General features: G+C 40.6%; 1 protein-coding gene and 1 long non-coding RNA gene across 6 annotated transcripts in view; one reads left to right on the top strand and one right to left on the bottom strand.

Moving 5' to 3' along the window:
• Positions 1 to 27,953, top strand: part of TSPAN4 (tetraspanin 4) — a 417,482-nt gene that overhangs the window by 123,409 nt on the left and 266,120 nt on the right. For 3 of the 4 annotated variants that reach the window (XM_030275480.4, XM_072929804.1, XM_072929806.1), the window contains one exon: positions 24,744 to 24,825. The gene's annotated coding sequence lies outside the window, so the exon portion shown is untranslated. Of the gene's footprint in view, positions 1 to 24,743; positions 24,826 to 27,953 lie in introns of those variants that run through there. The other variant, XM_030275481.4, reaches the window with a different exon arrangement.
• On the bottom strand, positions 2,195 to 14,846 carry LOC140684270 (uncharacterized). Of its 2 annotated transcripts, none has more exons than XR_012056276.1 (3): positions 14,119 to 14,846; positions 11,273 to 11,402; positions 2,195 to 10,659 (listed from the first exon to the last, which is right to left on the bottom strand). It is a non-coding gene; the product is annotated as an uncharacterized lncRNA (long non-coding RNA). The 2 variants fall into 2 exon arrangements; XR_012056277.1 differs by lacking the exon at positions 14,119 to 14,846 and having other exon boundaries at positions 2,195 to 9,262; positions 10,528 to 10,659; positions 11,273 to 11,726.

Below are 27,953 nucleotides of genomic sequence, written 5' to 3'. Positions count from 1 at the left end.
TTTACTCTCCACAAATAATCAGGGAGCACTTGCATGCCACATGTCAGCCCATCAGGTGGGTTGTTGGTGTCTCTGTTAAAATGGATTTGAGAAAGGAAGAAAACACCATACAGGCAGAGGAGGAGGAGAGAGAAAAAAAGTGAGAAGGAACAGGAGTACCAGTGTCAGGGAAGAAGAAGGTATAGATGTTCCAGGCTAGACAGGGGCAGCTACTTGCAGCCTGTGGAGGACTCGTACAGGAGCTGATGGATGTTCCCCTGGTATCAGTACAGACTGTGTGGGATGGAGGGGCTGAGAGCCACATTGCTGAGAAGGACTTGGCAGGTGAAAAACTGAATATGACCCAGCAGTGTACTCTTGCAGCCCAGGAAGGCAGTCCTGTCCTGGGCTGCATCAAAAGAAGTGTGGCCAGATGAAGGAGGTGATTTTGGCTTCTCTTACAAGACCCCACCTGGAGTTCTGAATCCAGATCTGGAGTCATCTGTTCATGAGCGAAATGGACCTGTTGGAGTGGGTCCAGAGAAGGAACACAGAAATTATCTGGGGACACCTTTTCTGTGAGGACAGGCTGAGGCATTTTGGGCTGTTCAGCCTGGAGAAGAGAAGGCTCTGGGCAGACCTTGCTGCAGCCTTTCAATACCTAAAGGGCTTATAAAGAGGATGGGAGTAGACTACTTAGGGCATGTTATGATTACAGGAGTATTATCATTTTTTTATTATTTCTATTATCATTACAGGATTATCTTACCCCAACGGGACAGGGATGAATGGTTTTAAACTAAAAGCAGATAGATGCAGACTAGATAAAAGGAAAAAGTTTTTTTGTGATGAGGGTGCTAAAACACTGGAAGAAGTTGCCCAGAGATTCAGTGGATGCCCCATTCCTGGAAACATTCAGTCAGGGTCTGGTTGGATGGAGCTCTGAGCAACCTAGTCTAGTTGAAGATGTCCCTTCTTATTGCAGGATGTTGGACTAGATGATCTTTAAGTCCCCTTCTGACCCAAATCATTCTATGATTCTATGACCTAGCTCCTAACCGCTGTGCTGCTTGGGGTGAGGGGTAGGATCTTGAGAAAAGCAGTGAATTTGAACCTGGGAGAGGGGAGAGGAAAGGTGATGTTTTAATGTTTGTGGTTTTTTTTCTCTTTACCTGCATCTATTTTATTTTGCAATAAGTAATTTTCATCAAGGTTCGCCCGCTTTTCCTGTTTTGCCTGCAACAGTAATTGATAAGCAATCTCCCTGTCTTTATCTCAACCCACGAGCTTTCTCATTCCTGTTTTTACTAATTTTTCCTTATCCTGCTGAGAGGAGAGAACAAGTAAGAGCCTGGGAGGGCATTTGGCTCTTAGCCAAGGCTAACCCACCACACTGAGCAGGAGGTTTAATGTCAAACTAAGCTGGTCTCGCACTTGACCAGTGCTGGGCACTGCAGCTATGAGCTGCAGCTAAGCTGCCTCATTTAAATGACCAACGCAGCAGCGTGAGGCTCAGAGCTGGCTTCACATCTCCCTCCACCTGCTTGGTGTCCAGCATGCTAAGAGGGTTTTTAGTGAGAGCAGCCTACCTCTTCAGCCTTTTCCTCCTCACCACTAATACAAAGTACTTCCAAAAATTTCTGAATATGCTCACTTTTCCTTATGGTATCCTACCCTGTATGTGCAGACATTGTATTTCTTCCAGGGGTCTTAAGCTGGATGCAGAGGGGAGACTTGTGGGCTTTTGCAAATAGGAGAGAGGACCTTGCTGGCTTAGTGAAGTCTGAAGGGATGAATCTCTCAACTAGGTATTTTGCTAAGATGTTGTCTTTGATATGAAGGGGGTAAAAGCTGCCCTTGGTTACTTGGAAACAGGAGTTGGGTTCCATAAAACATTGCTTATCTCAAGAGATCAAATCAAATTAAATAATGAGGTTCTTAAAAAAAAAGAAAAATTCTTAGAAGAATAGATCTTTAGTTTAATTTCTCTTTTGACCTTTACGCTTTTTTGGCAGGAGTAGGAGGAGATCCACAGTGTGGTTCTGAGGGCATATAAAAATGCATTCACCTTCATACACTTTCCTGTGTGCTGAGACACTGACTCCTCTATTGTTCTTCTTTCACAGCTAAAGTAATCACTACACACCTTCGTTATGAGTTTTTCTGCTCAGCATTTCCACTTTTTCTCCTGTATGGCCTTTGGTACGCAGAATAAAAAATAATGCTGGAGGAAAACTGAGAACATTACAGAAGTTGAAGAACGAGAAATGACAGAGGTTAAATGAAGTGAGCACAGGTCTGTCTCAAGATGAAGGAAAATACTTTCGTGAGTCCCTTGTGGAGAAAAAAAATCTCTAAGTCAGATAATTGGGGAACATTTTGCTTCAGGTCCTACATAGTACTTTGATTAAATTAGCAGGCCTAAAAATAATAGAGCTGAAGGAGCTGCTCACTTCACATCAAGGACTCTTGTAATGTCCTGCAAGAGCTAAATGCTGTGATCGGTGGATTTTTAGTGGGAGCTGGCAATGCTGTTACATCATTACATGAATCATGTTCTCTGAACTTCCTACCTTGCCTTCCAGCTGTGGCCCTGCAGGCAGGAGAAAGTAGCCATGTACGTGATCCATATCCAGATGGGCATATTTTTTTCCTGGTGAACTATATTGATTTTGTAACTATGCACTCAATTAATGCAGTGTGCAAATTCTGAAGATGTGTATTTAGCTGACTGTGTCCTTGTTGCTAATGTTTACAGTATGGATTGTGCTAGGAATTGGGTGACTTTTGATTTTGTATGTAAACTATGCATTAGAGCCATTGTAGAGCAGGTCTTTGTTTTCTGTGTGTTTCTCTGTTTTCCTCATGAAAAAGTACTGATTTATTTGCTATACTGCATTCATTCCCCAGACATCAGTTCCCTGACTCAGACTCATGAATGCCTTCTAAGTTTGGATTCCCAATGGCTTAGATGCCTGTGCCTGACAGCATGGCATGTCTGGCTGTTCCTTAGTTGTCAGGAGTTTGGTGGATGCTGAACTCTGATCACAGCACTTGAAGCAACCAGATAGTTGCAAGCACCCCAAGTGTGTGAAAATTTGCTTGCCAAGTACTGCAGGTGCTTTTGCAAACCCTTAACACCTAGCACATATCTTTGTTTTGTGAATAAAAAGAAAAATCAGACCAAACCCAGCAAAAACTAAGATTTGCATATGGTTAAAAGAGAGGAAGAGCATAGTTGTTCATATAACCAAGTGTAGCAATCTTATTTACTGGGGTTAATTTTGCCTATAGCAGCATTTGTGCCATTGGCAGAGTGACAGTCCTGTCGCAAAAAACAGTTTCTGCTGAGTTCTCACCTGGGAGCATTTAGATGTTCCAATGCTCTTCTGGAATGGCTGCTGTGCTTTTTAATGCTGTGGGATTGGCACATCATGAAGAACGTCATTTGTGTGTTTGTGATTCTTTGTTTTGTTTGGATTTTAAAAATTCTTTAATGCTTGCAAAATATAAAGAGCTGTACAAGTTGTTGAGTAGCACTGAAATTGAGATGAGTGTTGTAATGTGTTTGGGAAGGATTTCTAAAGTCACTCAGTGGATGTACATATTCTGCTGCAGCCCTGAGTGCTGAATCCCATCCCAGCAGGGCTCAGTTTGTTGAAGTGGCATTCATCTGATCTGTCTCTAGGTGTCTAAAATTAAAGCATCTAGGCCAGAAAGTGCTTCAGTCCAGCTATTCCGTGTGCCTATTTTAGGGTGGATAAGTCATGCTCAGATGAAGTGTGTCTGCACTGGCTGCAGGGTACGTAGAGAACTAGTTTGGATGCTGGGTCTGAGTTCAGCCCTGGAGCAGCCCCACAGTCCAGGAGAGCTCACAGCCTCTCTGGTGTCATTTAAGACAGCAGTTGTGCTGATAAAGTTTCCCCTCAGTGCAGCACTTGGGAACCTCCTTTTCCCACTAAGCAGGCATGCTTTCCTGGAATCAGGCCTCCAGCTCTTACCAGATGTCCCTTTCTGGCTCCAGCTGTGTCAGCTAGGATGTCACTACCCGTCAGTGCTTTCCAGAGTCGGTGACGATCCCACAGAGATCTGACAGCAGGGCAGTCTGCAGGAAGCGAAATCTATCAATTTATTGTAAACAATTTGCAACTTTTAGGTTGATCTGTCCTGATAGATTCTACCCAAAGCAAACCCAGCAGCACTTGCACAAATGCTTCCACCAGCAGAGTGATGGCAGCAACCACTGGACAGTAAGTCTGGTGGCACTGCAGCGTGCAAAGGGAACATCCTCCTGCAGGTCCAGCCGAGGAATCTCAGCCTGGGTTCTCTAGTGTGTGTCTCATCTCAAGCCTGCAGTGATGTTCAAGCACTGCTGTCTCTCAGCTGTGCGTGTGATGAGTGTTGACCTTGACATGTTGTGCCAAGCTGAGTAAGGTGAACCATGATGGAATGTGGTGTGCTTTGGGGGCAGGTGTAATGGATACCAAGGAGCACTTCAGACAGGATAGCACTGAGAAAGGACTGTGTCTTTCAGAGGCAGTGAGCACATACAAATAGCAAAGAGGTAGTTATACCAGAGGGCTTTGTGACAACAAATGAGTTTTCTGTAGGTGTTAGCAGATAATTTCTGTGGTTGCATATATTCCTGCAGAGCCATTCTGTTTTCTCAGCCTTTACAGTCACAGATGTGATGAGGCTATAAACAGGGTAATCTTGCTCCTTCTTAATTCAGTATTTGGACTCTTCCTCGCTCCATTAAATCTCAGATTTAACTTTTTTTGAAGAGTTTTCATCATAGGAACGGTGTTGGGGACAGAAATGGTACATTTAGTTCTGCTGAATGGATAGGACATTAGATTGACAGTCTCTGTCAGTGTTTAATTGCAGATTAATAGGAGGTAATATGTCATGATGGCAGCTCAGTAGCACAAATTTTGGAGCTGCACACAAAGTCAAGGCTTTCATTTCTTGTTAGAGGAGGCTATTGTGACCTGCCTTGCACAATTTTCTCTCTGTTCTCTTGTGGCAGAGAATAGGAATATTTACAGTTCAGGTACTTAATGACCCCAGGAATATGATGCAAAGAGCAAAGGTATAATTTAAAGGGTATGAAGAAATGGGGAAGAACTGATACAATATAGGAATGACATAATTCCAACAATATGCTACAAAGAATGAAGTATCTATGAAAAGCTTTATGCTGTAAAATGAGCAGCTTTCTGCACAACATCTGCCAGCAGATACAAAGGTATTATTTGTGTCCAAAATGAGTAGATCTATTTAGCTTTACTAACCACACCATGAAGTCAAGGGAGGGACTATATTCATGGGGTGGAAAATGAGAGCATTCCATAAATGGGTTATTGAAGTAACGTTCCCAGTTATTGCCTAGTTGAGCCTCTATCAGCCAGTACTTTAATACTTCATGTCTTGGAACAGATGCCTTATGCTGAGCAGGTTGATTTGAAGCTATTCTTACTGAGGACCACCTTGAGACATTTTCTTCCCTAAAAAGTACTTTACATTATAAGCAGACCTCCTTATGTCTGCAGAAAAAACCAATACTATTTGGGAATGGAATAGATTGTGTTTTGGCCCTAGGGAAGGAGCTGAATAATGTTCAGAAAGGACTTAATCACTTTAAGATGTAATAGATCTTCAATTTGTCTTTCCTTGTATGATAGCCTGTCAGTGTTGCTGTGCAGATACCAGGCACCTCCTCAAGAGTCACTTCTTCTTGAACTCCACAACTGACAGTCCTGCTTGTGCGGACTGTGCAGTGTGGACTGTCATAAGGTAGAATGGGTTTTTTTTTCTTGGTGGGATAGGGAAAAGGTTCCTGCATAGCAACAGGCAGAGGAGATCTTTATCTCTTCCTGTCTGACTGAAGTCACATGGAGAAGATGTTAACCATCCCAGAATGAAAGATATGGCTTGGAAACATCTGTTGCAAGCATAGGACTGCTTCTTCAGCGACAGGTTTCAAGGCACCAGTTGTAATGCTAGTTAAAGGAGAAGTGGGAGCTGACAGGTGAGGGGTTGTAGATATGTGTGATAGATCTGCTGGGAATTGTATCTCATGCTGTAGGAAGTATGGCTACCACCATGCTTGCTTGTGATGTACCATTTGTTTATGCTCCTGACACTGGCATTTTACCTATTTAACTATTTTGCATGTCCAAGTTGCAAGTTGTTCTCTGCCGCTGTAAAATTGGGAACTGGCAGAGCTTAGCAAAACTTGGAGGATAGCAAGTCTGTTACTGAAGCTGCTGACCCGATGGGCCAGGGATGCTTTTGTATATAAGCGACATGTCTCTTAATAACCTGATGTAGTTTGGCCTTGAAGGTCCTTGCATGGGAGAGTGTTTTAGACATGTGAAGTTCTATGTGTTCCTGTGCAAGGAACAACCCTACGATGACCAAACCTCTGTGTCATAGTAGCAGCCCAGAGAGAGCATTGCTGCAGCTGCTATTGCTCCCAATTGCTTACAGATAACAGAGGATGCAGCTGCTAAGTTTGGGCAGTGGAGTAGCCAGGCTCTTCCTCCTCTCCCTGTTGGCCTGTGTGTCTGAATCACATCTGGGGAAAGAATCATGCGCAAGGCACCGGGGCTGAATGCAGTGCCACCACCTGAGAGCAGAGATGCATCCTGCAGGGTCCAGGTGTGTTCCTTTAGGTCTAGCTGAGCTGGAAAGGAGGTGACTGTGCTCAGCCACCTGGCAAAGGTTGTTGCGTCCTGCCTGTGGACAGAGTGGTGTGTGTGAGTATTTCCCTATCTCCTCCAGGCACAGCCAGGTTGCCTAGCTCAGATTTGTTTTGTTTCATATTAGCACTAATATTTTTTTTTTCCTTAAGTGTAGGTATGTGGTTTTTGACAAATAGGAGCTCTTTAGACAACACTGTCGGGAAGACCTAGGAAGGAGTTGCAGTGAGGAGCTGAAAGGTGTGAAACTCTTTTAAAGTTAGTCAGGGATCTAGGAAAAAAAAAAATCTCTGATGGCCTAAGATTCATTACCCTCTGCCCTTTGGTCAGGACTTATTTGACAGCAATGGGTGAACAAAATATTAGTGCATTTATGGTTTGCTGGTAGAAAAAATGTTCTTAGACATAATAAATGTATGTAGCTAATACCACAGAATGACCAGGCTGCTTCAGAAGAGTGGTATGGTCCTAATAATGACTTTGTTTAAAAGGACCAAGACACTATCTCACATCTAGAACTGAGGAAAGTATTTATCATTAGTACCATGCTGCCAGATTTAGTAGTGTGAAAATAATGCAAACAGTCATCTGTAATGCAAATGTTGACGTCTGATTAATAGAGAAAATAACACAAGCAATTAATCCACAAGGGAGTAGTTCATTATAAATGTAAATTAGATCATCAAAGGATAAGCCACACAGAAATAAAACTACCCTATAACATGATTAATTATTGAGATTCCAGTAAAAAAGGCATCTTTAACAATAGAGTCCTTGGAAGACATGTCACGTGGTTCATCAAGATTCTGGACTGGGTTATTTTATAATATGAAAATGGATTACCTTCATTATAAATATGATGGGGACATTTATTCCATCCGAGATAGCATTCTGTTTTAGTAACAGAGCACAGCCTTAGCACTAAACTGACTCATTTCTGATTTGTGTACACCCAATTTTTGCTATAGAACATAGTTTGCTTGGGTAACTCATGAGATACCTGCTTGCATTTTTTTTAGGGATAAGCATAGCCTTTACATAAATAAGTATGTTTGTACCTGCTATGATCTTAATCACTCCAAGATAAAATGTTAGAGGAAAGGCTGTCTTTCTGGCCAGGCCATAGAGATGTCTCAAAAATTAGTTTCTCTTCTTGCCTCTCAGAAAAATTTTCAATTGACCTTGGGCAGATCACTTTATCTTTGCCGTGCTTTGTTCTCTACCTTGGTTTTGAATGTTTCAGCTTAATGATGTATAACATGAAATTATTTAAATGGTCTTCATTTCAAGTAATGCTAGGAATCTACCCTTGTAAAGTCTTGGACACTTTTTAAAAGCTTAATTAAAGATGTTATTCTTTTCCAGCAAAGTAGAGCTTGCTGCTCTTCAAATGCTATTAAATGTTCAAGTGACTTCTACTTCGAAGATACACAGTATTTTAGCCCTGTTTGTAACATTAAGGGCTAGGATTGTAATTGCATTTTTCCTGAGGTTAGATTTTACATTTTCCTATTATTAGAGACCTACTTAGAAACTTGGCAGTTTTCCCCCCTTTCTATTCAAACTAGACTCAGTGTGCTTTACCACAGCAGTTTAAGTGCATTTTGCATGGTATCATGGTGGTGTGCTGAACACCCTGCAGAACTGGCCTTGTGAGACACCTTGCTCCTTATGCAAGGCCAGTTGGAGTTTAGATACCAAAATTGGCCGATAGAAACTTCCTAACGCAGTTTGAGTGTTAGAAAACAGGCGTTCTTTATTGCAGAGCATTGTCACTCAGATGATCCTTCCTCTAATTAATTAAGTGCCTTGAATGTTGGCTAAGAAGAGATTTTATCACATACACTGATTACATGTTCATTAACTATTCCAGCTTACTTGATGTATATAGATTATTTTACATGGTCACACCCCTTATTGGAGGTCTTTATATAGTTCTTTGGCTTTCTCTTGACTTCTGTTTTATCAGTCTCATCTACTTTTCTCTATTTGATAAGAGTAAAATGTTGTTCTGTTCTATTGTCCTTATGAAGTCCCCCCTTTTCTTGAGATGAAATTTCCTGGGAGAACTCGTCTCTTAATATATGTTCTTTGTTTTATACTATAATGTGTTTCAACAGGCAAGCTAAATCTCACATAGCAATTATTGTGGTGACAGTTATAAACAGATGTTTTAACCAAGTCCAGCTGGGTAAACCATGAAGTAACTTTGGTCCAGATTTCTTCAGATCCCTAGGAGGTGTTGTCTGGAGCTGTGTGTTGTAAAATCTGAGTTTGTTTCCAAATTTCCTGGATATCCATAGACACTCTACCACTTTGATAGCAAAACAAGACTTAAACATCTTGGATTTTTTGATTACCTGAGGGGATTTGGCCCTTTTAGTTCTGGCATAATGTACCTGTGATTTCACTCTGCCCAGTTTCAATGCAGTTAAAGCTGTCAGTAGGAGTTGGAAAGGTCCCCTCCACTTTGACTGGAGCAGAGAGGTTCTCCAGTCTTTTAAGTAGACCCAATCTTCTGGTTGGAACTTGTGCGCTGGTGTGTCCAATCCCGCCAATCTGGAGATCACCACTGCTTGCTGTAAATACCATGAAGTTTTATGTAGAGAAATTAAGTAATTATTCAAGCTGACCCCTTCTTTTAGGTGTGCATCTCCTGGAATATGTGGTACATGGTAGGGTTGACCATATAGCGACTCATAGGGGCTCATTTTGCTGGTGTCCCACAGCTGAATTCTGACTTGCAGTACAGCAACAGGTAAGGCTTGGACTCCTGTCCTGGAGGTTTCCTGACATACTTTACCCAGTTGCAATTTGAATAATTAATTCAGTCCACTTTGCCACTAGCTTGGGACCTATAAGGAGTATGAACATCCCAAGCTATTGCTTCCAAGGCTTTCCTAACCTATTGTACCACTTCTGCATTAAAGTCGGAACTATTGACTGATGACATTCCCAAAGGTACCCAGAATCTAGTTATTATTTGATTCAACAGTATTTTAGTCATTTCCCTAGCCTGATTGGTGTGACAAGGAAAGGCTTCTGGCCACCCATAAATGTTTTGCACCAGAACTAGGAGGTGTTAACACCCCCCTTTTCTGGGTAATTCAGTGAAATTAATCTGCCAATATTCACCCGAACATTTCCAGATTTCACTGTTCCTAGCACTACTTTGTAAGCTGTGCTAGAGTTGTTTCTTTTATAAACTATTCATTTGTTGGATTCGTGATTGTACAATCTGATCTGTTTAAAACCCAATTATAGATGTTTGTAAATGTTTCAAAAGTTTTTCAGTATTCTAATGAGTGGCTTTATTTTCACAATCCACTATTTCATGCAAGATTGTGTTCTGGGACTATTATCTGCCTGGTTGGAGTAACTGCCCAGGCTCGTGGATCAAATTTTGCTTCTAAGGTTTCAATTAATTGACAGTCCCTAGCACTATACTCTGATTTTTCTACTGGGAGAGGTATCTCTAGCAGGGGTATTAATGATATCTTTTCTAATGTGCCTTTTTCTGCAGCCTCTTTGGCAGCCTTATCAGCTAAATGATTCCCCAGGTCCAGTTTGGTCTTACCTCCTTGGTGTGCACGGTAGTGCATAATAGCAACCTCTGCTGGCTTCTGGATATTTTCAAGTAAATCTGAGATTTGTTTTCCATTTTTGATCAACATGCCTTGAGATGTCAAAAGGCCTCTTTCTTTCCAGATGGCCCTGTGTGCATGCAGCACTCCAAAATTTTTGTATTTTGAATCAGTCCAAATGTTAACACATTTTCCTACTAAATTCCAAAGCTTTAGTGAGTGCCATTACACATGGGAGGGAGTGTCCCTGATTTGATTACCTCATGGTGTGTAGCCACTGCATATCCAGATAGTCATTTCCCATTTTGGACAAAGCTGCTCCCATCAGTAAACAACACTCAATCAGGACTTGCCAAGGGTCTGTCTCCCAAGTCAGGTCTGCTGGAATTCTTCTGTAGTTAGTAAGCAAACAAAGCAAAACATAGTCTTACTCTGGGGTTCTTTCTACTTATTGGGCAGATAAGAACACAGCCGGGTTAATGATAGAAGTTGCTTTGATTGTCACATTGTCTTGCTCCAGCAAGACTACTTGGTACTACAGCATCTGGCTGGGCCAGTGTCCCCCTTTTTGCTTGAGTACTGACTGCAGCACGTGTGGCACAAAAATGACAATCCCAAAGTCAGTTTTCAAGCTTCCTGGATCAAAGAACAGTAGCTGCTACTGCCCTCAGGCAATTAGACCAGCCTTGGCCGAAGTTTAGTTGCTTTGTAAAGTAGGCCACAGCCCTCCTCTGCTCCCCAAGGAACTGCAGCAGCACTCACAGTGCTGTGTAGTGTCTTTCATGGGTAAATAGTTCAAACAGGCACATGGGGCCCCCCAAAGTAGGGTCTGCATAAGGGCTTGCTTGAATTGTACCAAAGGAGCCGTGAATCATCAGTGCAGACTATAACGTCCTTCTGAGCTGTCTCCAAGAGCTCATATAGTGGCTTTACTAGCAACCCACAATTGCTAATCCCCAGGAGACACCATCCCACCATCCCACAAAATGTACATAACTCTCTTACCATTTGTGGCAGTGGGTGTTGGTAAATTGCTGCTTTTCATTCTTGTCGCAGCCTCCTTTGTCCTTGGAGAATTTAGAATCCCAAGTGGGTTACTGTGGTCTGGAATATTTCTGCTTTGTCTTTGGATCCTCTATATCAAGTTAATCCCAGAAAATTCAGCAAGGTCATGGTCTGATCCGAGCATTGCTGTTTAGTTTCAGTGGCTATCAGAATGTCATCTGCACACTGTAACGAGACTCTAATAGGGTTCTGATCTTTCCATTCCTCCAGTTCTTTTGCCCAATGATTTTCAAATGTGGTGGGGCTATTTCTCTGTTTGGATTTTCCCATTCAAAAGCAAATAGCTCTTGACTCTAAGAAATCAAAGGGATACAGAAAAAGGCCTCTTTGAAATCTAATACAGTAAACAATTTAAATTTTTCACTCAAGGTTGCTAGTAAGGTATAAGGATTTGCTGCTATATTTTCTACTATCTTTTTTATGGCTCTAAGGTCCTGTACCAGTTGGTAAGCTTTTCCTTCAGTTTGCATTCTTAACCCCAGAATAGGGGTATTAAATTTGGATTCGCATTCCTTCAACAGGCCATATTTCATACATTTTTCCACAAAGGGTTATAACCCCTTATGACTTCCTATTTTTAAAGGGTATTGCTTTTGCCTTACTGGTCCTGCTCTAGGTTTCAATTTCATTCTTACAGGCTCTGCTTTTTTGGATCACCTGGGCACCTCTCCAGCCCACACTATCAGGATCATTGCATCCTCAAGTGATACTGGCAGATGTATCATGTCTAGTTTCAGAGGCTAATGCAAAAATAGAGGCTTCCACATAATTAGATTCTGGAATAATAACCAGTATTTTGCCATTTCAAAATTTGATTTCAGCATTTAGTTTTTTGCAAAAATTCTCTCTCAAGGAGAAGCTTTGGCGAATTGGGTAGGTGCAAAAACTGGTGAGTCATCCACTATTTTCCTAATTTAAAATGAATGGGTTGAAAAATGGCCGAGTTAGAATTCCCTGTTGCACCGATTGTTAGAGAATCATACTCAAGTTTCCTCTAACTGTATTTAGCACTATGTTACTAGCTCCTGTATCTACTAAAAATGCTATTTGCCTCCTCATTCCCCAGCTTAGCTGTAATCTGAGGTTCTGCCAGGGAAGAATCCTCCAGTTCCCCATAGTCATTGCCAGTGACAGTCACAGGCTGGGCACATCCTCATCTTCTTCCTTTCCCTGGGGGCACCATTCCTCTAGAAATGCTTTAACTCCAGCTACTTTTTGTTTAGTTATTTCTTGCTGGTTTTCTCTGTTCTGAAAAACTCCCCAGGCAACATCTATCAGCTTCTCTAAATCGTACTGGTCTTGTCCCTGAGCCTGTTGTAATTTCCTTCTAATATCATCTGAGGATTACCTCACAAATATGGGGGCTAATTGAGTTTTTCCTTCCTCTTTTTCAGGATCAATATTGGTATATTTTTGAGCTGTTTCTTTCAGGCAGTTTAAAAACTCACTAGGTCATTCCTTACCATCTTGCTTAATTTCAAATAATTCTGACATATTGATAGCCTTTGGTATGGCATTTCTAATTCCATATAGTATCCATTGTTGATATCTATTTAATCTCTCTTTAAACATGGGCACATAAGGGTCCCACTTGGGATCCACAGTGGGAAAATTAATGTCCAGTGTACCTGACAAGTTGCCTGTCAAAATCTGCTCTTCTACGAACCTCTTACTGGTTTTAACAACCATCTCTCTTTCTGTACTGTCAAACATTTCTAATATAGCATCTATATGCTTCCAGTCTGGATCGTGAAGTTTTATCATCATTTCAAATGCTTTTGCCATTTTTTCTGGGTCCTCTTGAAAGGTGCCAGGCATCAACTTCCAATTATTAAGGTCTGTTATTGAAAATGGAACTTTTACTGTAATTGGACCATCCATACCAGCTGCCTGATGAAAGGCAGCTGCTCTCACATCTCTGTGTTTAGCTCTGGCTGTCTCTGCAGTCAGACTAAAACCCTCTGTTCCTTGATATATCCTCTTTATCTCTTCTGTCTTTTCTGCTCCTTGATACATCCTCCCTGTCCTCTCTACCTTCTCTTCCAGACCTGATAAATCCACCTCTTTACGTGCCAGTTCCCTCATGATATCAGTCTCAGCAGCCTGGTTTTCTGTTCCCCCATCCAATCTGCAGTTAGAACTGACCATAACATTTAAATCATCCTTCATACTGGGGAGATGTTTAGAACAACTTTGTCCCATGCTGCACATAGAACAACAATGTTTTAACCATTTTCCTTGATTCTCCCTTTCAATAGCCTGTGTAAAAGCGTCTGACTGGGCTGGATTCAAGCCACAATCTTTCTGCCATTCAGGATGATTCCGTAAAGTGAAAAACATATCAGCGTATGTAACCTCATCCCATTTTTGTTCCCGTCTTAAAAACAACATTAACTTTAACAGTGTATTATAATTCAAGGTTCCACTTTTCTCCAGAGTCTAGTTGGTACAGTGGCCACTGCTTATTGCAGCACTTAATCGAATTCTCCCTGGTTGCTGGTCCCCCAGGGGGGCCTCCAATCTTTTTCCAATGTTGTAAAAGGCAACCAAGTGGGGATTTTTTCACAATGCCCCTTTTAGATTGTCCACTGCCCATCTCTGAATAGTAGACCCAAAATGCTACAATACAGATAAAAATGCAAACACAAAGCAATTATGGATTGATAAAGCCAAGTCAAAAAGTGAATTCTGGAATATGAAATAACCCACCCAATGCCCTGGAAGAGCTACACATCTTGTATGGGCAGGATTCTGAAAGGAATGCCTTATTATCAAATAGATCTTACCTGTGTCCCAGACTGGTCTGGGGATCTGTGGTCTTCTCCAGGAAAGTCCCAGTGCTGGCGTGAAGATCCAGAGATCCCTCGGATCCACGGAAGATCAGGCAGAGTGCCCCATTGGGAGTTGCCAAAATGATACCAAAACTGGCCAGACAGAAACTTTGTAACACACTTTTGAGCATTAGAAAGCAGGCATTCCTCACTGCAGCGCTGGGCACTCGGAGGCTCAAGTGCGCTGGGCATCGGGTAAGCAGAGCTTTTATTGTGCACACTGATTACACATTCATTAGCTCTCCCCGAGTACTTGGTGTGTAGGGATTACTTTATTTTACATAGTCACACCCCTTATCAGAATTCCTTATATTTGAGGTCTGTCTTCAATGTCCGGTGTGCTTTGTAGGGGGCTGTCCCTCGACACCCACTTTTGAGTAACTGCAGTACCATTGTTTTGCGTAACTTCTGCTGTTGCAGCCTTGCAGAGCTGAGCTGGCATCCTGCTTGTATTTTGCATGACTTTTGTTTTGTTGGCCTTATCTACTTCTCCAAGGCTATCTTGTTCCCTTTATTTAATAAGAGTAAACTGTTGTTCTGTTCTGCTGTCTTTATCATTTTGATATCTGTTGATGAAATGAGTATTTGAAGGAGTGTCAGAGAGAAGAAAAATGCAAGAAGTATCTCTGGTACTGGCAGGCAGGCCTGTGAGCAGTCAGGACTTGTAGCAGGGGTCCAGAACGGGCTGACAAGAAATGTTTGTATGCAGGACAGGTTGACAAGAATGTTGAAACTGAAATAGAATCTGAACAACTTTGTCTTGCTGTTCAGTTTCTTTTTTTTCTAATTTGAGGAAACAGGATTTTCTAAGTATTATATTGTGAATAAATATTATCCAGGACATGCCATATCTTTCCTCACTTTCTCTTATCATAAGGAAGAGAAACTCAGTCTAGGTTAGCCTCTGGGTTAGAAAGTGGCTCAGAATAAGTTTTGCGTACTGCTCTCCTTAGACTTTTATATGCTGCTTTTTCTGTCCACATCTTTGTCTAACCTTCTGTATATTCTACCTAGGAGAGAGTCACAAGCCCTGGTTATATCAGAAAGTCACGTCACCCCTCTTGAGCTTCAGTTTTTCTCTTGCTTTGGCACCTTACTTTTCAATTCACTTTTGCTACAGTGTTGTTTTTTTTTTTTTTTTCCCTCTGCTTTGAAAGACAAGAGATTGAAACTCTGTAAAAGATGGGCCTCCTTGGAGCCTCTTGGCTGTTAACCAGCACGGAGTCTTGATTGGTCCCACACACTAATTGGTATCTCAACCACGGTTTGAAATTGTTACCCAGAAAGTTTTCCGTAACTACGAGCCATAGTCAGGAGTTTTTATTGTTACTGAGTATTATTTTCAGCCCTGACAAACTTAGCTTTTGCAAATAGCAATAGAGCGCTGACGCTTGTGATGCAAATTTCCGTAGCTGAGAAGGCCACCTGATGGTAAATGTTTCTGCTTCTTCCTTCAGTCAAATGGCTTTGAGGCATTTCTTAGAGGAACTTGGTTGGACTATTGTATTAGGTACCTTTGTGTTTTTGAGGCTTCAACAGCTAGATTTAAATGCTGTGGAACATATACAGAAAACCCAGGAAATGAGAAACAAATATCTGCCAAGAAAAAGCTCTTTCACATTTTTATACTGTCATTATATCTTAAACCCCAACCCTTCTGGCCTGATTCCTGTGTACAGTTCTCCTGTACAGGAAAAAAAACTTGGCTTTGACTACCCTTTCATTTTTTGCTTCTAAGCCGCTGGTGGTGCCAGCAAGTCACTTCTGTAAGCATCCAAGTTTAAATAGCAGCCTTTTTAGCCTGTAGTGGAAAGTGTCCCGCCTGGTCCTCTTCTGCCTAAGGAGGGGTGAGTGCAGCGCCTTGCCCTGAGGAGCTGGGAATATAAACAGTAGAAAATGTATTTTCCTGAGTTCTCTTATAGCTGTACAGAGAACCCTGGAGGGAGAAAGGCAGCTGAGAAGAAATGAATGTTGGTAAATGGTATTAAAAGCTAGTAGACAGGGAGACATGAATGCAAGATACATAGGGTTGTTAAGTGAGGGAGACTGCAAACCTAATTTATGCCTGTGGCATGAGGAATGAAACAAGAAAGGTGGCACTCAGTAAGGTCGCTTGGCTCCTCATAAATTTTGAATTGTCTACCTTTCCTTTTTTTTAATATCCTGTAAAATGAAAAGCTGGGATCATTAGATGATGTGCTGGTGAAGGTGATAGGAAGTGAGAGAAGAAATTTCCGTATTCTCACCTTAATTTCTCTGATTGTCAATGATTTGTTAGTCAGTTATAGAGGAGTTGGATATATCTCTAGTTTGTTAAAGTGTAGATTATGTTGTTCAGTTTATCTTGCCTGCATCTTTAGAACCACAGTTGGCATGACAATATTTTGGACTCATTCCAATGAAGAAAAAGATTTTAATTTTTTAGCACTCTCTGTGCAGAATGGCACTTAAGCTTCATATATTTCTATAATTTTAGTTAGAATGTAAAGAAGTCACTGTTTAAAACAAATAGGTGAGGGCCTGCTAATTCCTGGAAATAATTTTAATCGGAGTAGGAGAAAAAGAAGGACAGGTAGCCCTTTGATATTGGACTGGGACTTTCATGTGTGGTGCAGAATGACGGAGTGCTCCCAGAGAGCAAACACTCAGTGCTAATGAGAAATTACCAGTGAGGTGTGAGCAGTTGCTTTGCAGAGCAAGACCCATGAATTGGTCTTTTAAACTTCACCAGTCCCTTCTCATTTCATCCTCAGCTGACTTGCAGCCCTCTAAAAAATGAGGTCTAGGTGTATTTGCCTTAGGTTTCTCAGTCCCTTGGGAGGCCCATAGCAGCTCTGCACATTGTGTGCTGTGATCCGTCCTTGTGGGAGGGTGGTGGGAGCTTCAGCATCACATGTGGATTTCTTCTGCTTGTAAATAGGTTACGGCTGTGTCTTGTGATCTGGTTATAAATTCTCTGGAGGCCAGCAGAGGCTTTTGGTAAATGTCTTAGCCTTTCCATGAGAACCTTCACATTTGAAGTACATTTTTTTGGACCAATCCTATGTGATCCCTTTGGTGGCATTCTCTTTGGTGGCAATCTGAATTCCAGCTGGATAAAGTCTCAGCTTTTCAGTGTTGTCTGTGTTCGTCACATGAGGTAGCTGTTTTTCAAGAGGATGTTTTTAAACTGTCTCTGTCTCCATAAACTTTCCAGGCATAGTTGTCTTTACAAGGTGGGAGAAATGTACACTTAAAGGCATTATTTAAAATAATCCCAGGACAAAATTCATTAACTTCAGTGAAGTATCCTTAAGCAAGTACCTGAAGTGTCTTAAATTCAAAAAGGACACATAGGCCAGCCTTCTTCCTCCTGTCTTTTGTAGATGCCATCCAGATGCTAGACTTGTTAAAATGCTGCATGGGCATGAGTATTCAGCTCTTAGTGAAGTGGGGTTCTCAGCCTGTCCCCTACAATGTACATATCAGTAGCAGTCACATATTAATAATGGTGGGGAATAATTTACTGATTTCTGAACCAGTTAAACTCATTTAATGGAAGGATGAGTGTTTCAAAGCTGGATATGTCAACTCTCTGAGTTTCATTCCTCTGGCATCATGACTTTTTGAAAGCAAAAGCTGCGTACTGTCTAGAGAGTTTTCTGTTGAACTTTTAATAACTTTGTGATCAGGTGCTGTGCAATTCAGCAGGTAATTGGTCTGTCAAACCCAAAATATTTCAACAGGAATATGTACATGACCACCAGTTTGTACTAATTAAATAATTGCTTCCATTAAGCTGAATGTAATTAATGCAAATTCGATAATAGAGAAAGGTAAGTGGGCAATTTAGCTGCAGGGGGTTGGTTGCAGAATTTTCAATGATTTAGTTTGTGGCAAAGAAGAAATCACTGGAAAATATTGCTACTCAACAGCTCAACTGAAAAGGGATCATCTTGCAGTATGCGTAGCTGCATATTAGACTTGTGCTGAAAGCTTTTTATTCTCCTCTAAGGTTGTATGACAGGTTATAGTTAGAGCTGGGAGGAAGGAGGCTTTTTTTTTTGTTTTCCTCAAGGAGCTTTTAAGGCTTAGAAAACTTGAATATACAGACGAGGTTGTGTCATTGCCTGAAGTGACCCAGCAGTGTCCATGGCTCAAGGGGCAGTGATCCAGTGCTTGGAGATGAGGCAGATCCAAGGTTGGGTCAGGGGGGTAGAGAGCCAGGCACAAGATTATGTGAACAATGCAAGGCCCAAGGGTTTGAGATTCATTACAGCTCCATAGCACATACATGTGTTATTCGTGAGATGAGTATCTTCTCACTTACCAGGACTTTGGTTCTTCTTGGCAGAGAATTTTTTTCCCCTCATTCTTTTATTTTTATTTTTTAACACCTGAAATGTCAGTCTGAAACTGGAAAAACTTTATGAAAGTCAGGAAAATTATGAAACCTTATTTATTTGAATTTACTTCATTGTTTTTGAGTGTTGTGTCTTCACAGGAAAGAATGTGTTCATCTCTAGCATGGTACTGGAAGACCATTGAAAAATATGCTTTCATCCCTGGGTTGAAATTTTCTGTGTTTTAAATGCTTCTGTCTTGTCCCAGAGCAAAGAAAGCCAAACTGAAGCAGACATAGCTGGGACAGGGTGAAGTCTTGATCACCAATCTTGCTAAACAGAGCCCAGCCAGAGGTGTCCATAGGCACGAGCAGAAATCATCAGAACTCTTCCATTTCAGTGCCTTGTATGTGAGGAATTCCCTGAAAACTGCTGCCAGCAGCAGTGCTGGATACTGGGGGACTGACAATCAGTGAATTCCTGGTAATTTTGTCCTTGCCACTGGTGCTGTTAGGGATGAACCACAATAGTTCAGTTGTCAGTGGAAGCTAGGGAGGAGGGCAGGTGTGATCCTACACTAATTTCCTCCTTATTCTCACCTGCATAACTGTCCCTGCTCTCTGAACTCATATGCTGGAGTGCAGAATTTACTTTCCATGTCCTGTTATTTTAAATGTCTCCTAAGAATAAGATAAGATCAAAGCCCCTCAAGTGTGCTTTAGATAAATGGCTTGCTTTTTGTAAGCAAAAGCAAAAGATTGAATTGCCTTGACATTTTGTAATCTTTCTGATTTCACATGCTGAAGTTGAAAGCATTGTGAAAGGCCCTTGTCATTTTTCTGAAGTCTGCTGGATCTCTGAGGACAGGAGTAATATCCTCATTTCCTTGAAGTCTAATTTCTGTATCTGGTCCTGCAACCGTCAGAAGCCTGATGTAAGATTTTGTTTTCCTCAGGACTCTGCTGTCTTCTGGACAGTTTAGGCATACTTGTTGCTAAATTATATCTGATGAGAAAATATGAGAAGATCAAATATGGATTTATTCTCTGGAATACCTCAGCTACATGAGTTGCTCGAGGGTGAAGCTGGGTGACTTCTTGTCAATCAGTACTGTCCTATTCTCCATGGCACTGATCTCTGTTTGAGCTGCTGGAATTTATTATTTGGGGAATGAGCTTTCCCAGCCTCGGCTCTAATCTTATTTACTTGTGAACAATCTGTATACAGCATTGACACAAAAAATTTCTGTGCCAAGCTAATATGCAGTGCAAGGAATAACATATTTAGAGTCTGTGTTGGATTTGGGAGGCTGGGAAGCTCATCATTCCTGCCTTCTCTTATCAAATAGTTGATTGCAGCATTCTGCTACAGTGCAGCCTGTCAGGAGTAGAGATATTTCTGTCAAGGGAAAGAAAGAAAGACAATTCAGTCCTTTTCTCTTTCTGCTCTGTTGCTTCAGGAGATGCAGAGCAGAGAAATATGATCCCTTAGGATCTCTGCAAGTAGTGAGGTGAGGATATATAGAGAAGGCAAAAATCAGCTACAGGAGGCCATGCATTGAGAAATTCCAGATTCAGTTGATTTTGATACCCCAGGCTTTAAAGTGCCTTTTGGTAGAAGGTATTATAGATGATGCTGTCTTAAGGCATCAGACAGCACCATCAGGGCGCTTCCATGGACACAGCAGGGCTGGGGTGGGGTGTTGCCAATGAACTGTCAAATTCTTACACCAAAATAACTCTTTTGATAGTCACTTTTTCCACATAAATGTCAGAATTAGTAATTCTTCATTGATCGTAAAGCATTTTGTCAATAGTTTCTCCCTTGAAATGAAGACAAAGCAATTAATAATGCTGAAAAGAAATGTTTCACAAAGGACTGGAAATTGTACTTATTTTGAGTCTTGGTGAAAAACAGAGCCCTCAGTCTTTGCCACTGTTTTTGAAAAAGTTGTTTTCTGACAAGATTTCTTTTGGTAAGGAGTGTCACACATCAGGGGAGATGAGGAGGTAATGAATGGCTGTTGTGTCAGATGTGTCTGTGTGTGATGTGATCCTCCTTGCTTAAAAACACACTCACAGGTGAGACACACCTGCAAAGATTGTGCTCATTAGAGCTTCTCTCCAGCTGCAAGGGCAAGGACTGTGGCTCACACGGCTGGCGTTCAGGTATTTTCTAATCTGCATTTGGAGAGTTTCCCACTCCTTTCAGTTGCCTGGCTGTTCTCGGCAACTGATTCGGACCTGCACTTAATCCCAAATTTCAGCCAAGGCAGAACCTTGTGTACCAAGGCAGGGAGGTCTTGAGCTAGAAATGTCTTCCCTCCCAGGAAATAGACTGCCCTGTTTGTTGCACTTAGGACATGATGAAAATATAATTAATTTAATTTAATCTGTTTAACATTAGCCATACTGCCACTGCCCTTCAGATATCTGGTTTGTGTTGGTGATACTTTTTTTCTTCCCCCTGAAAACTGAGCTCCTTATATCAGTTGGAGTGGCTGCAGAAGAGCAAAGAATTTGCCTTTGTATGAGGCTTTCAAAGTAATTACTTATTATTCTAAGATGGCTGGATATATTTCAGTGTCAGCACTGGGTATGCATTTTTAAGAATGCTATTGAAACTTTCATACAAAATAATCCACTATATATGTTCCTAAGATATTATTTTATTTGATTAAAGAAAGTATTGATTGCAGTGCTATTGAATAAACTCTGATTTAATCTTTCAAAACATCTACAGCACTTTCCTCCTTCCAGGACAGGCAGAATTTAAATGAACACCAAGCAAAGAAGGGGACAGAAACATTTTTTTGACGTTATACCCCTTTTTGCTTTAACTATGACTTGTTAGGCTGAATACATAATCACAAGCTCAGAAGCTTAATTTTTTGTTGAAGGGAGCTTCTGTAGCAAGAGTTTGAAAAGTCACAGTGTGATTGATGCCAAGTAAGCCTGAAGTTGCATTGGCCTTGAGCTTGTTCTGTGCAATAACGTGAATTAACCTCAGTGAAAATTCAACAGCCGCAGTCTTGGGCTAGCAGAGCTTCTGGATTATGACAACAAAGAGACCTCAATGTTTTTATCCTTTGAAAGTTAAATGAAAAAGTTAAAAGAAGAACTTTGTGATCAGTGGTTTTGATGGGGTCAGTATGGTATTAAGCACTTTCAAAAAAATGGATGTTGGCATTCCTTGTTATCTAGTTTTCTGTCAGGCATGAAAAAATTAAGTTCATAAAACAAAAAGATTAATGAAAAGGGAAGAAATCTATTTTAGATTTTAATAATGATTCCTGTTCTATTCATTTATTTATCATAATTTTATAATTAATTATGTTTTAGATTTTAGCATTGTTTCCCATAGATATGTTTCATTAGGTGGGCAACAGAGCTTCTCCTTGGCTTCAGGCAAAAGTTCAGAATTTACTTCTGGGCTATGTGTCTGGTCAGTTGTGATTTTATAGGTAGGTCATGGTGCTAAAACACAGAAGGATTTATAGCAAAAGAGTTAAAGTTGTGGAGATCTCTGAGAGTTCATTAGGTCAAGCAAATTCTCTAATGCTATAAATCAAGCTAGATCAAGTATACAGAAGACATACAAGCACTTTCTTGGCTCAGAAACAAAGCAGAAACATTGTAGAAACAATTCCTCCACCTGTAAGTTTACTCAAATTTATGTTGGTTTTGTTTCTTTTAGTATTTGAAAATGGGACAAATATGGGAGTCTCTTCTTTCTAATAAGCTGGAAACAAAAATAAAGACACATTTGTCCCAGTGAGGCCCTTTTTACTGCATAACACTCTCCCAAGATAATCTCCATTCATGCCTCACTTCTATAAAGTTCACTCTTAAAAGCTGCTGGGAAATAGACTTTGGATGCATTTTCCCAGTTGTGAATAATCTGTTCATGTGGTATGGATGCAATTTGGATAAAAGACATCATGAGGGAGAGCAGATTTTGTACCTTGGATGGCACTTCAGGTGCTGTGCCTGACAACAGTAATTCTGTTCTAGGCAGCAGAAGTGTTCAGAAGTGGGTAAGAACACATTGATGCAATAAGTAGTTCATAGTGTCCTTTCTCATCTAGAATCACTTCTTTCCTGAAAGATCTTCTAGTGCTGTACTTGAATTGCTTAATTTATGCAATTATTGGTACATCTCCTGTACTGAGTGTGTGGTTAAATGGGAAGGAATGGCCTTATTTCTTCTGACTGTCTAATCTATTTAATCTGTTTCATTTATTCAGTAATTAGACCACACAGGTTTGGTTTTGTGGTTGTTTTTTTTTTTTTTTTAACTCATGAAGTAGAAGATAGGAGTGCTGAACATCTGTGTTTGTTCCTATGGAGTCAGTCTGGTTGAATGAAGGGCATCCTCCAGTGTCATACTCTTCACTTGAAACAGGTGTTTGAAGTTCACCCTTTTGGATGACTTTGAACCAAAAGCAGGGAAAGCCTACTGGTAAAAGAAGCATCAAACGCCTTGCAGGCCTTTTGGAAGAGTTAGATCTCTCTCTGATATCATTGGTTTCAGTCAGGCTGTTAGGTCTTAAAGCATCTTGTCTTTGAGGATTAAACTGGACTCTTAGTTGTCCATTCCTGATGATTTCTGTTACTCCAAGTATACTAATTCTGCCTTAATAACTATGGAAGTCATTGTATTGGCATAAAAACACTTACTCTACTTTTAACATTCTTCACTTAAAAGCCTTCCCTTGAAAGCCTTTCAGCCAGTCCGTAATCGGGGTGGTGGGGATGAGAAGCATGAATAGAGCCATAGCACCTGCTTAATAATTTCTTCTCAAGTTCTCTGGGCTCCTGGCAGCAGTGTGCATTTGTATGTGAGTCTTATCATGATGGAAGTGAAGTGCCACAGAGATGAGTGATGGAGAAGGGCTGAGATGAGAGAGCTGGGACTATTCAGCTTTTAGAGGAGAAGACTCAGGGGGAATCTTATCATTCTATATAAATAGTTGAAGGGAGGGTACAAAGAAGATTGGAGTGAGGCTCTTTTCAGTGGTGCCCAGTGACAGGAACAGAAGCACAGACTGAAACAGAGGAAGTTTTGTCTGAACATCAGGAAAATACTCTTGCTGTGAGGGTGACTGAGTGCTGGCACAGGCTGCCTAGAGAGGTTGTGCAGCCTTGTGGTTGGAGATATTTAAAAGCTGTCTGATACAATTCTGGGCAACTGGCTCTGAGTGCCTCTGCTTGAACCAGACAGTTGGATCAGATGTCCTCCAGGGCTCCCTTCCAACCTCAACCAGGCTGAGATTCTGTGAAGTTAAGTTTTTATACAGGACATCATGTGGGCAACCTGATCTGAGATGAAGGTTTAATTTTACATCTGCCCTGTCTTGCCCAGTAAAATATGTAGTTACTTCATTATTTTATATATAATGATGCCTTTTGCTGTTCTACTGATGGGGTTCTTTTTTTTTTTAAATTTAATAAACTCTTTTCAATTTCTGTGTGCATGATATTTTGGGGAGAGCTCTGCTTTCTTTTAAAGCTATAAATGAAAAATTATTTTCTGTGGTTATACAAAAAAAGATCAGAATTATAACTTCCTTAAAAACCAAAATAGTACACAATACAGATTCCAGTGCTCTGTGTTTTATGAAAATATTTTGATATTAGAAAGCTGATTTTTAATTTTTCTTTTCAGTTTCTTGTATTTTGTTTTTCAATGAACTTCATCCCCCAACCCAGTATTGGATTTATACATTATATATTCTGGTTTTTTGAGTCTCAAGTCCATAAAGTGCTTGTATCTGATCCAGTGTTTAATGGGATGAAGTGCTCATATCTGATCCAGTGTTTAATAGGATTCAGACTATGCAAAGAAGCTGATAATGCTGCCCTGTTCTAATGAAGTGCTTGAACATATGCCTAAGTGGAAGCATGCTATGTGTGATGTTCAGAAGTGCCTATGGGAGAAAGGGGCTTAAATCTCATTGAGAGTGAAGAACATGATCCCACCAGTTTCGAATGTGATGTCTCCCTCTTGCTCTGCTCCTGCTGCCATTGGTGGGTGTTCTCATTCTGATGACTCCAGGAGCCAAGCTGGGGTTTCATGCACCATCCTTTACAGTCCCACCTTGCCAGGATTTTCTCTATTAGGTTTCAATCCAGTGGGTTTAGCATAGTTAATGAGCTAGAGTCTCTTTTGTCCTTCTCAAAGGCACGGTTAGAAAGTTTTTCCCTTGTATTTTGTAAAACACATGCAACTTCTGACACACAGGCTCTTGTTTTGCAGGTCCCCAGTGTGCTGGTTGCAGAGAGGCCACCTTGTCAACTGGGATCACACCAAGTGCTCTGAGTTCCCATTCCTCCATCAGGTACGTGAGCAGTTGTGATCAATTTATTGATTTGAAATAACATTTGGAGTAGATAATTACATTTCAACTGCAGGCCTCAATGAATGGCTTTGTAGAGAGTAGAAATGACAAGCTGCAGAAAGTAGTACAGTTAATATAATGGATCAGACTGGTACCAGCAGATGTTGCTTACTGCTGATGTGGGTTGTGTTTCCTTCTTTCCTCTGGGGTGTGGTGGCCTGGAAAGACATTGTACTGAGCTCTTTGTGTGAGGGGACTGAAGTGGGAATTGAATTATTGGCCCAGGATCCTTGTTTTTTCTTACTGGCAAACTTCATATGATGTGGCTGCTGTTTACCTAAACACTGAGCACAACTGTTTTCTTTCATACTCAGATAAATTTTTTTCAGTTTGTTTGATTTATGACAAATGCTGGTATATTATGAGAATTCACTGTATAAGGAAAAAAAAATTGAAATAATAAATAAAACCTGAAGTCATGCATGAAATCTGCCAATCTTCATTTTTTCCCCCAAATCTGAATTTTTTTGCACAGCATATGTATTTTAAATAGGAAAAAAACCCATTTTTTTTGAAATCATGTTATAAAAACAGTGAAGGTGTAGAAGAACACACTGTGGGAAGGAAAGGACAGATAAACAGATTAAAAAAAGAGACGCTGCAGCACCTGACAGAGCTGCTGTACCTATATAGTTGATCACCCAGCAACAAATGGCTGAGAAACTGAGATATATTTGGGGTAATCTCAAAGTGCAGCTCCTGAAGTAGACAGAAAGGAAGATGATGATACATTGGTGTTTATGTTCAGTTCCTTCTAAAGCCCTGTAGGGAAGAATATTTCTGAATCTTCTGGAAGACTAAAGCTGGAAATAAAACACTGTAATAACTTCCAAGTGGATATATCTGAAGTGGTGAAGCTTTTCAATAGAGGTTCAGTCTTTCCCTTTTATTTTATTTAAAATACTTCCTATTTTAATTTCCTTTAAAGAGTGACTGGCGACAGAGTGACCAGTCCCTACCTGAGGAAAGTGAGGTTTTGTCAGAAAACTAGAAAGAAAAATAATTTCTGGCTTGCAGTTTAAAAGAAAATACAGGTGATAGCAAATAGTAAGTACTCACTGTTTGCAAGCTACTGAAGACAGTCAAAGAAACAATCACCATTACATGGTGTCCCTTTTCACTGGGAATTGCAGGTGATTATTTCAGTCCATGTAGGCTTGTGGACTTCTGCAGCACAGGTAAATTGAGGATTTTCAAGGTCCATAGTGTGAAGTGGAATTGAAGTCCACTGATGTTAATTGTTATCAACTTTTGACTTGGTTAATTTCACACCCTAGAAAGGGTGGTGTCTCTTAGGAGTTTTTACATTGCTTGATTTTCAGTAATTCTCCTCCTGCTCTTACATCTCTAGCTCTTGGATTGCTTTGGTTTTATGGTGTTTGGGGTTTGTTTGTTTCCTCCCACCCCCCACTTTTTAAATGTATTTTCTTTGTTTCTGATATGTATCTTTGAATCTATAACTTCCATGTTAAGTTACTAGTGGAATTAAGATCTGTTCTATATTGTTAACCTTACCCTGTGTCAGTTAAATTGAATGAATAAAATCTCTGTGGTTTATGCTAGAAAATAACTTTTTGTTTCTTTTTCTCCTTTCATTTTGTATGTGAAAACTAAAGTACCTGTTGTTACATGAGCCCCTCAAAAGTGCTGTTCTGTCCATGTAGGTTTTGCAATTAAATGGAGCGGGTAGTGTATGTAGTTGTTGGTAGTGTGGCCATAATTTACCCACCAATATAGTCTTTAATTGGACTAGGTTTTTTTTTTGTTTTTTTTTTTTTTGTTTTTTTTTTTTTTTGTTTTTTTTTTTTTTTTGTTTTTTTTTTTTTTTTTTTTTTTTTTGTTTTTGTTTTATTTACTGAATTACTGTGTCAATACTTGAACACCTTTGCTTTCAACTCTCAAACCGAATTACAGGTTTAGGTCAAGGAGATGCAGCAAGCATAAACCTTCAGCAATTGGATTGACCCAATTTTATGCATGGTTAGGATTTTGTTCTTTTTGTATTGTTATATATTTAACTCTGCAGAGCTTCCAGGCAAGGTTTGAAGAAGAGTGGGAGGCTTCTTTGTTTTCTTTGTTACTGTAAATATTCACACAGGATGACTGTATGATTTGGAGGGTACAACTCTTAAGACTATGTTTACTTGCTCATCCTTACAGCATTGTGCACAGCACTGCTGTATAAAGTGTGCAGGGAAAAAAAAACATCAAGCCACATCTGTTCCTCTGCAGAATTTTTTTATATTGAGTATTTAAGGTGGTTTTTACAGACTAAGGAGAAGTGTTTTTTTCCTGGTGTGGGACCTTTTGCATAAACTTGGTGAATGAGTGCTGGGGGCATCTGCTTGGACTGACAGTGAATGTATTTGATTATGCATATAGTAAGTGTTTGTACTTCATACAAAAGAAATGTGAGTCTCCCAGGTAGCATTTCACCATGGAAATCAGGTAGTGTGAATTGTTATCTCAAGTGTGTTGTCACAGGGAGGTGAGATTTAACCAGAATAATCACTTCTGCTGTACAGACAAGGAGATGACCTTGTGGAGAAGTGGCACACTGTGGTGCTCCTTTCCTGACACAAAGAAGGGGGAAAGGCTGCCTGTGTCAATGGAGTACTTGCGCACAGACAAGGAGTCTAGACCAGAAGCTGTCAGGTTGTAGATTCTGAGAGATTTTAAAGGATCTTTGTGCCATGAAAAGGCTTTATACCTGCATGCCTGATGTTAGGAGTGGAGTTGTTGTGGAAAGGAATAATGCTTTGCTTTCCCTGCCAGCGTTTGGTTTTTTTAGCTCTTCCTGCTTCTTGCCTCACTGCTGACAAGGAGGCTGGTTTGCCATACTAAACACCTTAGGGCTGACAGGATGGAGAAAACCTAAAGGCTCCTTTGACAGCAGTAATCAATAAGAAGTGAAAAAATCTCACTCTGAAAAGCCCCTTTCCAGCTATAAATGGCAATGGAAGTCCTGAAGGTGAAACTCTGATTTTTAGCCCAAGTTGTGAATGCAGAGGACCAGGAATCTAGGACCGGGGAAAAGATTTGCAAATTCAGAGTTTCTTGCTGCTTAT

Source organism: Taeniopygia guttata, chromosome 5 (assembly GCF_048771995.1).
Source record: "Taeniopygia guttata chromosome 5, bTaeGut7.mat, whole genome shotgun sequence".
Lineage (NCBI taxonomy): Eukaryota > Metazoa > Chordata > Aves > Passeriformes > Estrildidae > Taeniopygia > Taeniopygia guttata.
The sequence above is the reverse complement of the archived record's forward strand: the minus strand, read 5'-3'. Positions and strand labels throughout refer to the sequence as shown.